Genomic DNA, 14934 nt, shown 5'->3' on the forward strand with positions numbered 1-14934 from the left:
TACATAAGAATAAGGATTACTGAAGTGCAATATTGATTTAAGGTCTGAAAGCCATGGCCAGAGTGTACTGCGAGGACGCATATTTAAATTGTTCAAAATCATTTGCAGCTGGATGATTGTGAATTTATATGCAAATACATGCATCTTATGTGGCCTGTAGTATTGTTATACAGATGTCAAAATTCTTCCACTGTGAATGTGCAATCAATATGAAAACTTGGAAAGCAAATAAACATTCATGATTAAAACAAACAAACTAAATACAATAAATAGACAAACCTCTTCATTTTTTAGAGACTTTCCTGTCATTAGAAGACATTTTAAGAACTTTCATTCACAATTATCCTATGGCTATAGTTTATGTTTTTACTGTTATACAGCAGGTTGTTGGAAATCACCATTCAAATGACTAAAAAGAAAACTTTAAGGTAAAAGATGTCTTTGACAAGGGAAAGGAAACAATAACAGATGTGGATTAATAGGGGTTTGTCTGGACCCGTTTTTGTGGGGAACATTTGGTAAATTATATAGGGAATCACTGAACATGACTGCAGCAGTTCTCCTCTAAGGTAGTCAGTGGGCCCTGCGTATGAAAATTACTGAATCTGCCCCTAAATGATAAATTAATTTCTGAATATTTCTACAATCTTTGGCTTTGCCATTATGATTATTTTTAACAGAAAGTATGTGCAATTGTGAAATTATTTGACAGAATCTATAACAAAAGTAAGCAAGTGTTGACCATCAATCTTATAGGTAACCTTTCCACCTGAATTCACCTTGTCAGTTCTGTTTTACACCTGAGATAGGATTATATGTTACTGTAATTACCAGGTGAGAGAACTCATCAGTAATTTGTCTCATCCCTCATTAACTATGGACAGACCATATCACACCTGTTCTATAACCTCAGATACTTTATAATAAATAATAGTTTTAGACTAGAAAGTAGGTATTTTTGTCTCATCTGGTGCTTATAAACAATACTTCCCAATCAGACCAATACTGATAGAAGGCATGCTAGGGTGATTTACAGGACCATCCATCACTTCTATTGATTTGTTCGTGTTTTATAAATACTAACAGTATTGAATTGTTTTACATTTGTGATTTGGGGGAATTTTATAGCGATTAGGGCTTTGCTCATTGTTGAAGGGAGTATTGTGACCTATAGCTGTTAATTTCTGGGTCATTTGGTCTATTGGTAAAGAGAGGTCTCATTGGCAATCATACCACATCTTCTTTTTTATAGAATATAAAATATTGAATTATTTGAAATACTAAGGTTTTGCTTCCCCAAGGTATAGTTTGTCTTATATAAACTTATAAATATTTGGCACATCTTTTCAGATTTTCAAAGACTTTCAGCTTGGTATTTCATTTTTCCTTTCAATTGTTCAATGCCAACGATCAGTCTTGTGTCAATGAGACAGAATTGTACTCTTTGTATCTTTGATGAGGTTTTTTTGTAAGAGTTATCTCCTATACCCCAGGATCACCCCTTAAAACTAAAAAGTCAAAAACAATATTAACATTACAACCCATCAATAATTGATCTCTAATCTACTTGTCAATAATTGATATATGATCCACTCATAGAATTGTTGGAGTATTTGATTGTTGTTTGCATAGCATCCAGTGGCAAATATTCAGGACAAGAAGAAAATCAATTAGGTCTACTTCAGGATAAAGGTTGGATAATGCAATGGCTTGATTGATTGTTGGTGTTATAAATGCCTCTTTTAAACGACACTTTAGGGCTATTTTGTGGCGGCCCCTTTTAATTGGTGGAGGAATCCAGAGTGCCCAGAGAAAACCACTGATCTTCAATAGGAAAACTGACAATCCTCAGTCAAATAAGATTGGAGTGAGGTTCAAACTCACAACCTTTGTGTTGACTGGCTAGTGATTACAGTAGTAGAACTACTTAGACCACTTGGCCACCGAGGCCCGAATAATGCAATGGAAAAAGTTATATAAGTTAAGTTCATCCATTTATCCATCCATTCATGTAAACAGTCTAATATCTTCATTCAAAGATGGCACTAATAAATTAAAACAAATCAGAACAGTTCATGCTGTTTTAATGTAATTTAGACCAAATCACTTGACTTCATAATAACTATAATTACATATCCATAAACGGTCAAATTTATGTATAAGGATGACATTTTCAAGGGACATTACTCATAAATTTCCTACTAAATTTGGTTAACAAAACTAAAGATAATGAGATTTTGTGGACCACAACAACAACTTCTGTGTATCAGATTTCATCAAATTTACTGATAATTGTAACCCATCAAAAGAAAGAAACACATTTTTTATCCTTTGAACCTTTATCAAAATCCAATGATTCGATTCATGACAGCTAATTTGCATAAAATTACAGACCACAGGCCAGAATTTTTTTAGGGTGAGGTTAATTGCTATCATTAACAACATAATAAATTTGACAATTTTGTCATTTTAGGAAATAAGTACATGTATTTATAATATAAATGTCTTATTTTCCCTGGTGTTTTACAGTACTTTTAACACATATTATAAATGTGTTTTACAAAGGTCAATAGAAGGTTTCTACCACTGGTCACTTTGTCACTTTGCTAGTGCATATTCTTTCACACACACAAAAAGACATATACAGTTCACATGCTAATAAACTATACTGTGCCAACCTTGACCAAATATGCTTACACAATTAGTAATTTTTTTGTCCTTTGTTGTTGATTGATATAAGAATATGGAGACGTGATATGATTGCTGATAAGAATACTGTCCCAAAGAGACCAACAGACAAGGATATAAACAACTGTAGGTCACAGTACAGCCTTCAACAATGAACAAAACCCATACTGTATAATTAGCAATATATATTAAAGTCTTCTGCACAACATAATTTGAAATGGTTCAAAAAGAAAACTAAAAGCAATATTTAGGCTAATGAACAGTAAACCAAATTAAATTAAGCAAGTTGCAACTTAAACGACAACCAATGAATAACAGGAACTTAAATAGGGACCGGCTTAAAAAAAATGTGGGGAAAACATGTCTTAGTCACAACACTCACCTTTAATAAATAGTTTGGCAGCTTCAGAAAGGATTTTTTTTAAGTGTACACACAATGGACATCTGAAAGCAGACAACAGACACCAAGTTATGGCAAACGCTCATCATGGCCAAATGAACTATTAAAATAAAATGTTCACATCATGTCCAAGAGGCTGCTTAACTTATATATAAGGGTGATCCTAGTCAACCAAAAACTAACATATTCTTCTAGATTATGTATTTTTGAAAGTTTGTATTCTTAATTTGACATTCCCACTCATATAATAACAAGTACAAAAATGTATAATAAACCATAATTAAAGGAAATATTAAAGCTGCAAATCTTTAAAAAACAAGAATGTGTCCAAAGTACACGGATGCCCCACTCCCACTATCATTTTCCATGTTCAATGGACCGTGAAATTGGATAAAAAATATAATTAGGCATTAAAATTAGAAAGATAATATCATAGGGAACATTTGTACTAAGTTTCAAGTTGATTGGACTTCAACTTCATCAAAAACTACCTTGACCAAAAACTTTAACCTGAAACATGCACTTTCATTTTCTATGTTCAGTGGACCGTGAAATTGGGGTCAAAAGTTTAATTTGGCTTTAAAATTAGAAAGATCATATCATAAGGAACATGTGTACTAAGTTTCAAGTTGATTGGACTTCAACTTCATCAAAAACTACCTTGACCAAAAACTTTAACTTGAAGCGGAACAGACGAACGAACGAACAGACGGACGGACGAACGAACGAACGAACGGACGCACAGACCAGAAAACATAATGCCCCTCTACTATCGTAGGTGGGGCATAAAAATGATACCAAGTTATTCTCGATGTCTATCCATTTCAAAGTAGTTCTAACAAAATCATTTTTTTAAGTACGAACTACATGCAGTAGCATGGTTTAGATTAACAAATATAAAGTGAAAATCAGTAAAATAAGCAAGTAAGAGTATTGATTTATCTTATCCTTTGAAAATCTTTCTATTATGTATAAAACTAATTATTTCCGTACTGTTCAATGGTTCTCACAGAAAGATTTCAAAACTTGTAATTCTGAAGACAACAAAAAAGTTCTTTTAAAATAATTAACCGTATTTGAATAAATGAACACCACAATTTTTTGTTGTTGTATGGTTATTTTCCCAATATTTCCCTGATGTTTGGCTATTTACCAGTAGTTCTATAATATATCTCTGATATAAAGTTAATTCTCAATGACATCTCTGGTATATATGATTATTCCCCAGGATATCTCTAATATAAAGTTATTCCCCAGTTTATCTCTGATAACTGGTTATTTCCCTAAGAAATCTCTAAAATATAGTTATTCCCCAGGATATCTCTGATATATGGTTATTTCCCAGGATATCTGTGGAATTTGGTTATTCCTCAGTAATTCTTTGATAAGTGGTGATTCCACAGGATATCCCTGATATCTGGTTATTTCTCTGATCTATGATTATTTTCTAGTGTATCTCTGATATATGGGTTAGGATCCCTAATAGACCTTGAGATGAGGAACTCAAGACGACGTAATCAAAAAAAAATATTAGTCCGCCATACAATTGTGGATGCTGTGATTTTAAAAATGGACATAAATGAACAATAAGAACTGTTTTATAGAGCTGATGTGATGAGAAAAGAAAGATGTAGATTTGACCTGAAATAAATTATTAGAAAGGACAATTTTTTTATTGAATTTTATGATCAGAATTTTGGGATTATTTCATGAGGAGAGTGACATTTTTCACCATCTTCCGGGGTCCAGCAATTTGCGAAAAAAGTAATCTCACTTGCCACCCCAAAAATTTAACCAGACATGTATAAATGTATCAGCTTAGATATGAGCCATTAAACATGTTCAAGTAAACGATATTGACTGAGCATCGGAGGAAAACGTTACCATTACTGCCTATGGAGAATTAATTGTAAATGTATACCCAAATGGTTATTCCCTAAAATATCTGTGATACATGGTTTTTCACCCAGGATATCTCTGATATTTAGTTATTCCCCAAGATATCTTATATATATATATATAGCTATTCCCCATGATATATATTGATGTTATTCCTTATTTCTTACCAATATTCCTTTCCCCTAATGACATTTTTTAGATATAAATGTCCTGCGGCATGGACATTTGAGTGAAATAAAAAACAACATCAATATTGCTATCATTAATTAACGACATCGATAGCTGAAAGAACATGCTACATAAAGTAGCCAAAAGAACGGAAAAAGATTAACTTAAAAACCCATATTTAATCGTATACCATAAATCTTCATTTCCACTTTTTTATTAATGGGGGATTTTTTTTCAATTCAAAATTTGCAGTATGTTAAAAAATCAATTTGGCTGGCAAGGTGATTTATAATCCAAAAATAATCAGACATTATTTCATTTAAAGAATCGGTGCACAGACTTGTGTGTTAAAATTAAAATGAAAAGTTTGAAGTAAGATCTATAACTTTTCAGCTAGGCTGCAATTAAAACTGGTATACCAAGACAGAAAATTTGACATTTTTCGAATAAAACTTTTATCAAGACCAATAAACACTAAAAATCTTGAGAAAAAAGTTGAAAGCTGTCAAATAAAGAGGCAAACTGAGTTAATAAATCTTTGGTAGGATATGCAATTCATGGTTTAAAGCACATACTTTATTTTTATTAAACAATCATCATCAACTTAAAACTTTAATTACAAATTCATATGTCATTATAAACCACATTTAAACTTTGTGTAGAATGAATAAATAGTTGACACAGCATAGGTTTCTGACACAGAATGAATGTGTTCTAATGAACTTAAAATTTTTGTTTCTCTTAGAGCAATTCACTATGCTGTTGAATATTAATCCTCTCAAAAAAATGTTTGAAGAAATTTTCTTTTTTATTTATGAAATTTCAAATGAGAAAAATTGAACCCAATTTTTTTAATCACATCCCCCTTTCCCTTATTCCAAAACTAATCTCAATTAAAATTTCTAATGGAGTTTGCAACAATAACTACTCATTTAAATACATCATAAAATATTAAGATGTAAAAAAACTGCTTGTTATCACTGAATGGTAAAGATTATTTTAATTTATCAGTTGGTAGTAAAAAGTGAATATACATTGTATATTGTATATAACAAAGATTTAAGTTGATTCTGGACAAAGAAAGATAACTCCAATTAAAAAAAAATCTTGCTATTGCACAATATTTTGCAATTAGATATTTCTTGCTTACTATTCTGGACAAAGAAAGATAACTCTAATTAAAAAAAAAATTGATATTTCACAATATTGTGCAATTAGATATTTCTTGCCATTGCGCAATACTGTGCAATTGAAAAGACTTGCTATTGCACAATACTTAATATAATAATTTTAGATCCTGATTTGGACCAACTTGAAAACTGGGCCCATAATAAAAAATCTAAGTACATTTTTGGATTCAGCATATCAAAGAACTTCAAGATTTCAATTTTTGTTAAAATCAGACTAAGTTTAATTTTGGACCCTTTGGACTTTAGTGTAGACCAATTTGAAAACAGGACCAAAAATGAAGAATCTACATACACAGTTAGATTTGGTATATCAAAGAACCCCATTTATTCAATTTTTGATGAAATCAAACAAAGTTTAATTTTGGACCCCGATTTGGACCAACTTGAAAACTGGGCCAATAATCAAGAATCTAAGTACATTTTTAGATTCAGCATATCAAAGAACCTAACTGATTCATTTTTTGTCAAAATCAAACTAAGTTTAATTTTGGACCCTTTGGACCTTAATGTAGACCAATTTGAAAACGGGACCAAAAGTTAAGAATCTACATACACAGTCATGACAGTTAGATTCAGCATATCAAAGAACCCCAATTATTCAATTTTGATGAAATCAAACAAAAGTTTAATTTTGGACCCTTTGGGCCCCTTATTATGTTGGGACCAAAACTCCCAAAATCAAACCCAACCTTTCTTTTATGGTCATAAACCTTGTGTTTAAATTTCATAGATTTCTATTTACTTATACTAACGTTATGGTGCGAAAACCAAGAAAAATGCTTATTTGGGTCCCTTTTTGGCCCCTAATTCCTAAACTGTTGGGACCTAAACTCCCAAAATCAATACCAACCTTCCTTTTGTAGTCATTAACATTGTGTTTAAATTTCATTGATTTCTATTTACTTTAACTAATGTTATTGTGCGAAAACCAAGAATAATGCTTATTTGGGCCCTTTTTTGGCCCCTAATTCCTAAACTGTTGAGACCAAAACTCCCAAAATCAATCCCAACCGTTCTTTTGTGGTCATAAACCTTGTGTCAAAATTTTCATAGATTTCTATTAACTTAAACTAAAGTTATAGTGCGAAAACCAAGAAAATGCTTATTTGGGCCCTTTTTGGCCCCTAATTCCTAAAATGTTGGGACCAAAACTCCCAAAATCAATACCAACCTTCCTTTTGTGGTCATAAACCTTGTGTTAAAATTTCATAGATTTCCATTCACTTTTACTAAAGTTAGAGTGCGAAAACTAAAAGTATTCGGACGCCGGACGACGACGACGACGCAGACGCCAACGTGATAGCAATATACGACGAAAATTTTTTCAAAATTTGCGGTCGTATAAAAAAGGAGCATAAATTAAGATATGGAGAGAAAAATCTTCAAAAATAAACATGTATCTGAGAAAAAAGTGAGTAGGGAATATTTGTTGGAAGAAGGAATGGACAGACAAACAGCATCAGGAACAGATTATGGACAAGATGAATGCAATATAGTTGGGGTATAAAATTACTTGAATCACCAATGGAATATAATATTTTTTGTCTTGCAAATTATCTATTTGTTTTATTTTCATTTTTTTTTAACATTTACAGAAACTTTATTTTAAGGTTTTTTTAATAAAAAAGATGAAAATTTTACCATTCAACTTGTCTGGTCAGTTATGGCATTAAAATTATTTCCAATACGAAAGTTAAAATTGTATCTCCAGTTTTATCTATAATCAAACCATTTTCACTCCTTTATTGTGTATTTAACTTTTCTAAGGATTTGGATACAGTCGTTAAGTCTTCACAATATTATTACAACATATTGCAAAGCGAACTGATATTTATGGCGTAAATCTAATTTAAATATTGTCATCTTTATACAATCTGAAGAGATAAATATCCATTAATGTAGTTTAATTAAATACTACATACAAAATTTATATATTCATTTGGACAAATCATGATTTAAAATGGCTTTTAATAAAATTGTAATGTAGAACAGTTTTATTTCCAACTGTTACAAAGCGACACAGCAAATTAAATCAGAAAGCAACCAGAATAATTGCAATTTGATGGATTTTTCACATTGAGGCTGACATTAGGTGATAGGACCAAGATTTTTCGTGTATCAATTCCCATTTTGGTGGAAGTTTGACGTAGATAATTGATATACAGTATCTAGAATCGACAGAATATTAACCAACACCGTGAACGTTCTCCTCTTTATCTCACATGCTTAATCGAACAAACTTAATGAAGGAACTGAAGATTTGTAGGCTTCAATTTCAAAATTTGATTAAAGCATGGAAATCAGAAGAAAAATAAATTGAATTCTGTCAAAGATTTAGTCCTTCCCTGCACAGAGAGGTATTAGAATAAGCATTCATTTAGTCTTCCCTTTATCTCTCCATTAATATCAATTAACTCCGATACAAATATATTCCTGTAATCATCAAAGATCACTTAGACCAATAACTCGGTAAAAGATTACAAAATAATTTCCCGTACTTTTTATTTTAATCCCCCTTCCTTAGGCAAGGGCTGACTGATTTTATAATTTCTTAAATGTCATATTGCTGTTTTATCTAATCATATATAAAACATTGAAGAATTTAAGGATGCAATTATTTTTTATTTTTTTTTTTTCATTGAATAGTACCAATGTGTCCATCTGAAACACCAAGATCTATAAGCAAAAATCATGCAAGGCTGATAGTTTAAAATACCAAACATGACAGAAATGTTTGTGATGATTTTTTTTACTGAACTGTGGTAATTCTTCAAATGTCTTGATTATGCCAAAATGTAAATGTATTTTTTAACCTTCAGAGAGAGGCTTGATTATTTGGCCATTTTATCAAATGTGCCTGTTTTTGCTACTGTCTTGAGAATATTGAAATTCAATTTCAAATATTAAACTAAACTATCTCTATTGATATTTGGGGTAATTAAGGTAGATGGGGTGTCTAAATTATAATCCATAGAATTTTTTAATAATTTGCCAAAATGTAAGTTTATATCATAAAAAAAAAATGATAAAAAGAATGGGTCATGGGGCTTATTTTCACGCTGCACAGAGTTCAAAATTGAGAGATTTTGTATAAATTATGCATGAAAAACCGAACCGAAAAAAGCGTAACCTACACCATAGAATTTTGAGATAACATATGAGAAGATAGCTTTAACAGTATGCTTTCAGTTAAGAAAAAGAAAAAATGGGGTCACCGGACCCATTTTCTTGCTACATTATAAAATAGGTAAATTCCTAACACATTCTCTTGTAAAAGTACCTTATTCTGAATTATCTGCCCTTGCATTTGAGTTGCCTCCCCTCATGTGGCAAAGTTGGAAAAAAATTAATCAAACAAGAGTTTTTTTGTTTTTTGTAAAATACAACCATAAATATGATAAAACATGTCATTTTCTATATTGAAGTGTAAGTTCTTACACATGAATTACCTACTACTTTAAAAATTTGAACACATTTTATTAAAGATCTAGACCTTGTTTTCTTGTATTTCCAAATCCAAGATGGAGGAAGACACCTTATCTACCTTAACCAAGTTGAAGTTGGACCACTTGGCTGAACGCTGCCCCATAATTAAACAAACTTTTCCTGCCAGGTTGCTCAGGAAATTTTACCTTCTCTTGACCAGTATTTTTTTGTGAATTCCCCTCCTGAATATGATACATCTGTTCAAAATAAGTGTACAATGAGGTAATACTTACTTTTCTAGTAATTTCATGTACTAATTGTATTGTAGTTATTGCAATATGAAGAAAACAGGTGATCAGAAGTAATGGTTAATAATAAGCTGGAAACCATAAACTTCTATTATTATAAACAGAATCATTTGTTTATTATATGCTTAGCTTCCTCTCAAGTAATACTTCAATCAAACTGCAGTGTTAAGTTAATCTACAGCAATCAGAATCTACACTTTACTTCAGTAAAGGTTGTGTTTTAGTTGGTTTACCATCAGCTTTGTTTTAATTGTCATAACTAGAAATTATTTCATGATTTTTTCCCCATTTAATAAACAAAGTGTGGTGGTGGTGATGGTGGGGGTGGGGGTGCTTTAAAAGGAAGCTCTTTTACAATAGTCAACAAATATTATGTTACTGTAAAGTCAATAGGTATTATTAGCAGCAGCAAATTTAAGTGGCTTAGAGAACATTTTGTTAGTGGAGGGAACTAGTTTTGTTGTTTCATAATTTGTTCCCATCAAAGTGCAGAAGAAATTGTATTTTGAAAAGTATTGAGGATTAATTTATTTTTCGTTTGTACCAAAATTTGGGTTCCTACAAAAATGTATCCTGTTCAACTCTATACTGTGGATTCATAGGATATCAATTTTCATGGACTTGGTGGATAAAGGTTAACCATGAATTAAAATGTTTAACAATTTACAAATGTATAGGCTTGTATGCATACTTTGGCAAAACCCACAAAATCAATGTTTTCTCATTCCACGAAAAATTAGTAACGAGGAAAATGAATGAATCAACAGTAATTTGTGGTTATCTATAACCAAGAACTTCATGGAAATTAGTTGCCTTCCAATGATTATGAATCAACAGTATTTCAATATGTGGTTTTTCTTCTTACCAATTAAAATCCTCCTGCATTTCGGATATGTCAGGCTGCTGTAACAGTACATATGTTATTCAGTTCCACAATGTCAAAATAATTCTGAAGTTCACCACCATTTTTTTATTATTTCTTGGACTCTTTTTACAATGTTAGATATCATCAGTCTTTTAGATGTCCTGTTCTAAATACTAGGGTTGGATTTCAACAGCAGGTAAGGCTGAACTTGGGACAGTTTTGGGAATTCTAATTTGGCAAAGAAAGAAATTTGTTTTCTGGCATTTTTCAGTGATGGTGTCTAGCATTTTCCATTTTCCTTCTCATAGCTCATGGTATTCATAAATATGGTAAAAACAATAAATAATTAAAAATGGTACAAAATGTATGTAAAATTTTGAGATTTCAGTTCATTTTACTTTGACTAAACTGAAAATTTAAACAATCTTCTCCAGACATACCATGTGCAATCCATCAAAACAAAATATAACATTTCAAAATTTTCCTGAATCTTTTCTCATGAAGATATACCCACTATACTCTTTGTATTTGTTAAAGCTAAGAGGAAATGAGCTAAATATCTTATTTTCATGATGAAACATGTTCTGTCATTGTGCAACATTCAAAGATACCAATGAAATGTAAAATCAAAGCCTTAAAGGCTGTAAAAGCAATTGCTGCCATGTTAATGTTTGGGGACTTTTATTTTTCATCCACATATATACAAGAATTAAACCTGACATGAGTGTTGTCTAGTTAAAAGTAAGAAGGTTTTAACTTTATATAAATAAAAGACTTTAGCAGAAAGTCATTTTTAATATGTTTTATATTTCACAAGGAGACAACACGTTTACCAGGCTAAAGTTGGGGTCAAATATACATGTGCTGAAACATATAACTCAAAAAGAAATCATCATGGATTATCTCCTGGTAGTGTTTGTAACTTCCTTGGCAAAAATTTCCTTTATTGATTTAATTTTAACAATTTTCATTATTAATTTATATTTAACCATTAACACAAATGATTAAGTTAAAACATTTGAACTTTCCAGACGCAAATGTTAAAAAACGGGAAAGAAATAAAATATCTTACAAGACATAAACATGTAAAGAATAAATGTATATTTCAGCTTAATAAAAATATTTTCATAATGTTACTTTGTCATCATTTTTAAAACTAAGTTCCAAACATTATTGCTCAGTTGATATGTGTCCTTCTGATGCGGTACGAGCACAGGCACTTGTTTCTATCCATAGGAAGGTCGATTATCCATATAAATAGTTTTATATGGATAGTCGACCTTCCTATGGATAGAAACAAGTGCATGTGGGTACGAGATAACTACAATTCTCATGCAATCCCGAAAAGGGGGGGTCATCACAGACAAACATGACATTAAATCGTTATCACTGAACTAGTATATATATTGTATAGGGGCCAGCTGAAGGACGCCTCTGGGTGCGGGAATTTTTCGCTGCATTGAAGACCTGTTGGTGACCTTAATTCTGCTGTTGTATGTTTTTCTATGGTCGGGTTGTTGTCTCTTTGACAAATTCCCCATTTCCATTCTCAATTTTATTATACGAACAAGAACAAACAGCTCTACGTTGCTTTGATATTTATCAATTTTCAGGAAACATTGCGAAAAATGATCAATATTTCGAAAACATGTGAAATAAAATTGCTAACACGGTGGACCGTCGAGTGTCAACAAACGTAGTAGACTTGTTCACTGAAAAGACGAGGATAATGGTTTCATCTGACATTTGTTATGCAAACCCAGTTTTGATCATGATATTTAAAAAGACGTACTTTTTTTCAATCTATGTATTAATAAACTAGAAAATTCCAAATTGTAAATATCTCTTCATCTGGACCGACTTGGCATCTACTACGTTTGGACGGGTCCATTTCATTAGTAAGGTGATCGATAAATATTACGGAGTTTTGACAGAAAAGGAAAACGAACTTATTGTTATGTGTTTTCAACAAGGGTTTCGTTCCGCTAAATTATTTGCGCAAATAAAGTTTGTCTATTTTTAGATTACAGGTAATAATTTGACACTACGCATTAACCTGTGTAGTGATTTTGATTTTACGATAAATGTATGAATGAACGATAATTTTATGAATGAACAAGAGCACCTGACCTCTTAAAGAAACACATATTAAACATAAAAAAACGTATTTATTAGGAGATAATTCAGTTAAATTTTCAATACTAAATCAACAACTGAAATGAATCCATATTTTGTTGAAACATCGTACGAACGGCGGAAAACGGAATCGCATTTATAAAAATGTACTTTTTTTCACTCGGACTTCTATGTTATTTGATAGTCAAACGGTTGACCCTTTAAATACAAAAATACATCTACAAGAACATATTCTGAAACTTCTTAAATCCACTAACTTTTTTTTAAAGTTTCAAGCTATGTATTGCATTAGAAAACATACATAGGTGTTAAAGAATGACTGACCAGGAGCCTGTTTAACAAAATACTATGGCTTGATCTGGGCGGAGTCTCTGATCTGGGTCACAAAGATGGCCATACGCGACGGCATAAAAGCAATTGCTTTAAAAAAACACACAAGTCAATGACTTCTTTAGATCTTACTGTTAGAAAGACAAAGCATTCCTAAAATTTTTAAATAATTTATATTCTTTCTGTTAACATAAATTTGTTTAGTCTAAGTTCTTAATCAGCACCACCCAACAATCAGCTACTTTAAAGATTAATAAAAATTAATATAATGGCTGGGTTCTAATGGAATCAGAATATCGTTGAGGATGTAATGTATATAATAATTCACTTCTCCTTTCATCATGTTATATCACATGCCAAATGGTTGCTATAAACAAACACCTTCAAACAGAACCTGTATAATGATAAACTGTGAAGAAAGACCTCTGTTTTCTCTGGTCTGTTTTTTAAATTGTAAACACTGAAAAATCTTATTTAGCAACCTGAAACTTGCAAGTAAACTTTTTTAAGCCAAAAAATTTTGAAAGTAAAATATAACCTAGAGATCGTATTTGATGTGCTTTTCTTGTTAATATGTTATTGTATATTTAGGTAAATAATCAGAGCTAATTCCTAGCATTTGGCATGTTAAATATTAAAAATTTCATTTGTTTTCTTGGTAAAAAAAACTTTATCTTGATGCAGGAATATTTTGGTTTATATCTTTATTCACAAACTAATTATCTAAGCTATTTGAGAGTTTTGACAGAGTTGGGAAAAGATAACAGGTCATTATTCTATGAAGCACAAACTAAAATAGACACTGTCCCATCAAATCTTTGTGAAATATAAGCCCACACAATGTATTTTTTTCATAATTTCAAGCACTTAGAGAACTGGAAACCAATCTGGAAAGCATTTTGTTCCTCCAGATTCTTGAGGCTTCTGATTTACATCCCAAATAATGCCATGTAAAAAAGATATGGTATGATTGCAAATTAGACAACATTCCACAAAAGACCAAATGACATAGAAATTAACAAATATAGGTCATTGTACAGCCTTCAACAATGAGCAAGGTCCATACTGCATAGTCATAATTTATTTACCTGTTATAAGCAAACATCAAAATACCAAACTAGAGGCTCTCAAGAGCCTGTGTCGCTCACCTTGGTCTATGTGCATATTAAACAATGGACACAGATAAATTTATGACAAAATTGTGTTTTGGTGATGGTGATGTGTTTGTAAATCTTACTTTACTGAAGATTTTTGTTGCTACAATTATCTCTATCTATAATGAACTATAATGGCCCAGTAATTACAGTGGAAATATTTTGAAAAATTTTACAAAAATTTATCAAAACTTTTGAAAATTGTTGCAAAATGGGGGAGGAAAAAAGATAACCATAAAAAAGGCTAGCTTATGTTACTCATGAAGGGAATTTATTTAATGTCTTTATACCATTTTCTCCCCAATAAAGCATCCCTTACACATCTGATTAAAAACATTAAAGAAATGAAAATTTCTTTTACATCAGTGCA

At 31.2% G+C, this 14934-nt stretch overlaps 1 protein-coding gene across 2 annotated transcripts in view; it reads right to left on the minus strand.

Moving 5' to 3' along the window:
- LOC139526816 (neuroglian-like) overlaps window positions 1-14934 on the minus strand; it is a 124899-nt gene that overhangs the window by 90611 nt on the left and 19354 nt on the right. Inside the window, exon 1 of one of the 2 annotated variants that reach the window (XM_071321982.1) lies at window positions 280-409. The exons of the other annotated variant lie outside the window; for it this stretch is intronic. The gene's annotated coding sequence lies outside the window, so the exon portion shown is untranslated. Of the gene's footprint in view, window positions 1-279; window positions 410-14934 lie in introns of those variants that run through there. 2 annotated transcript variants of the gene reach the window in all.

Source organism: Mytilus edulis, chromosome 1 (assembly GCF_963676685.1).
Source record: "Mytilus edulis chromosome 1, xbMytEdul2.2, whole genome shotgun sequence".
Lineage (NCBI taxonomy): Eukaryota > Metazoa > Mollusca > Bivalvia > Mytilida > Mytilidae > Mytilus > Mytilus edulis.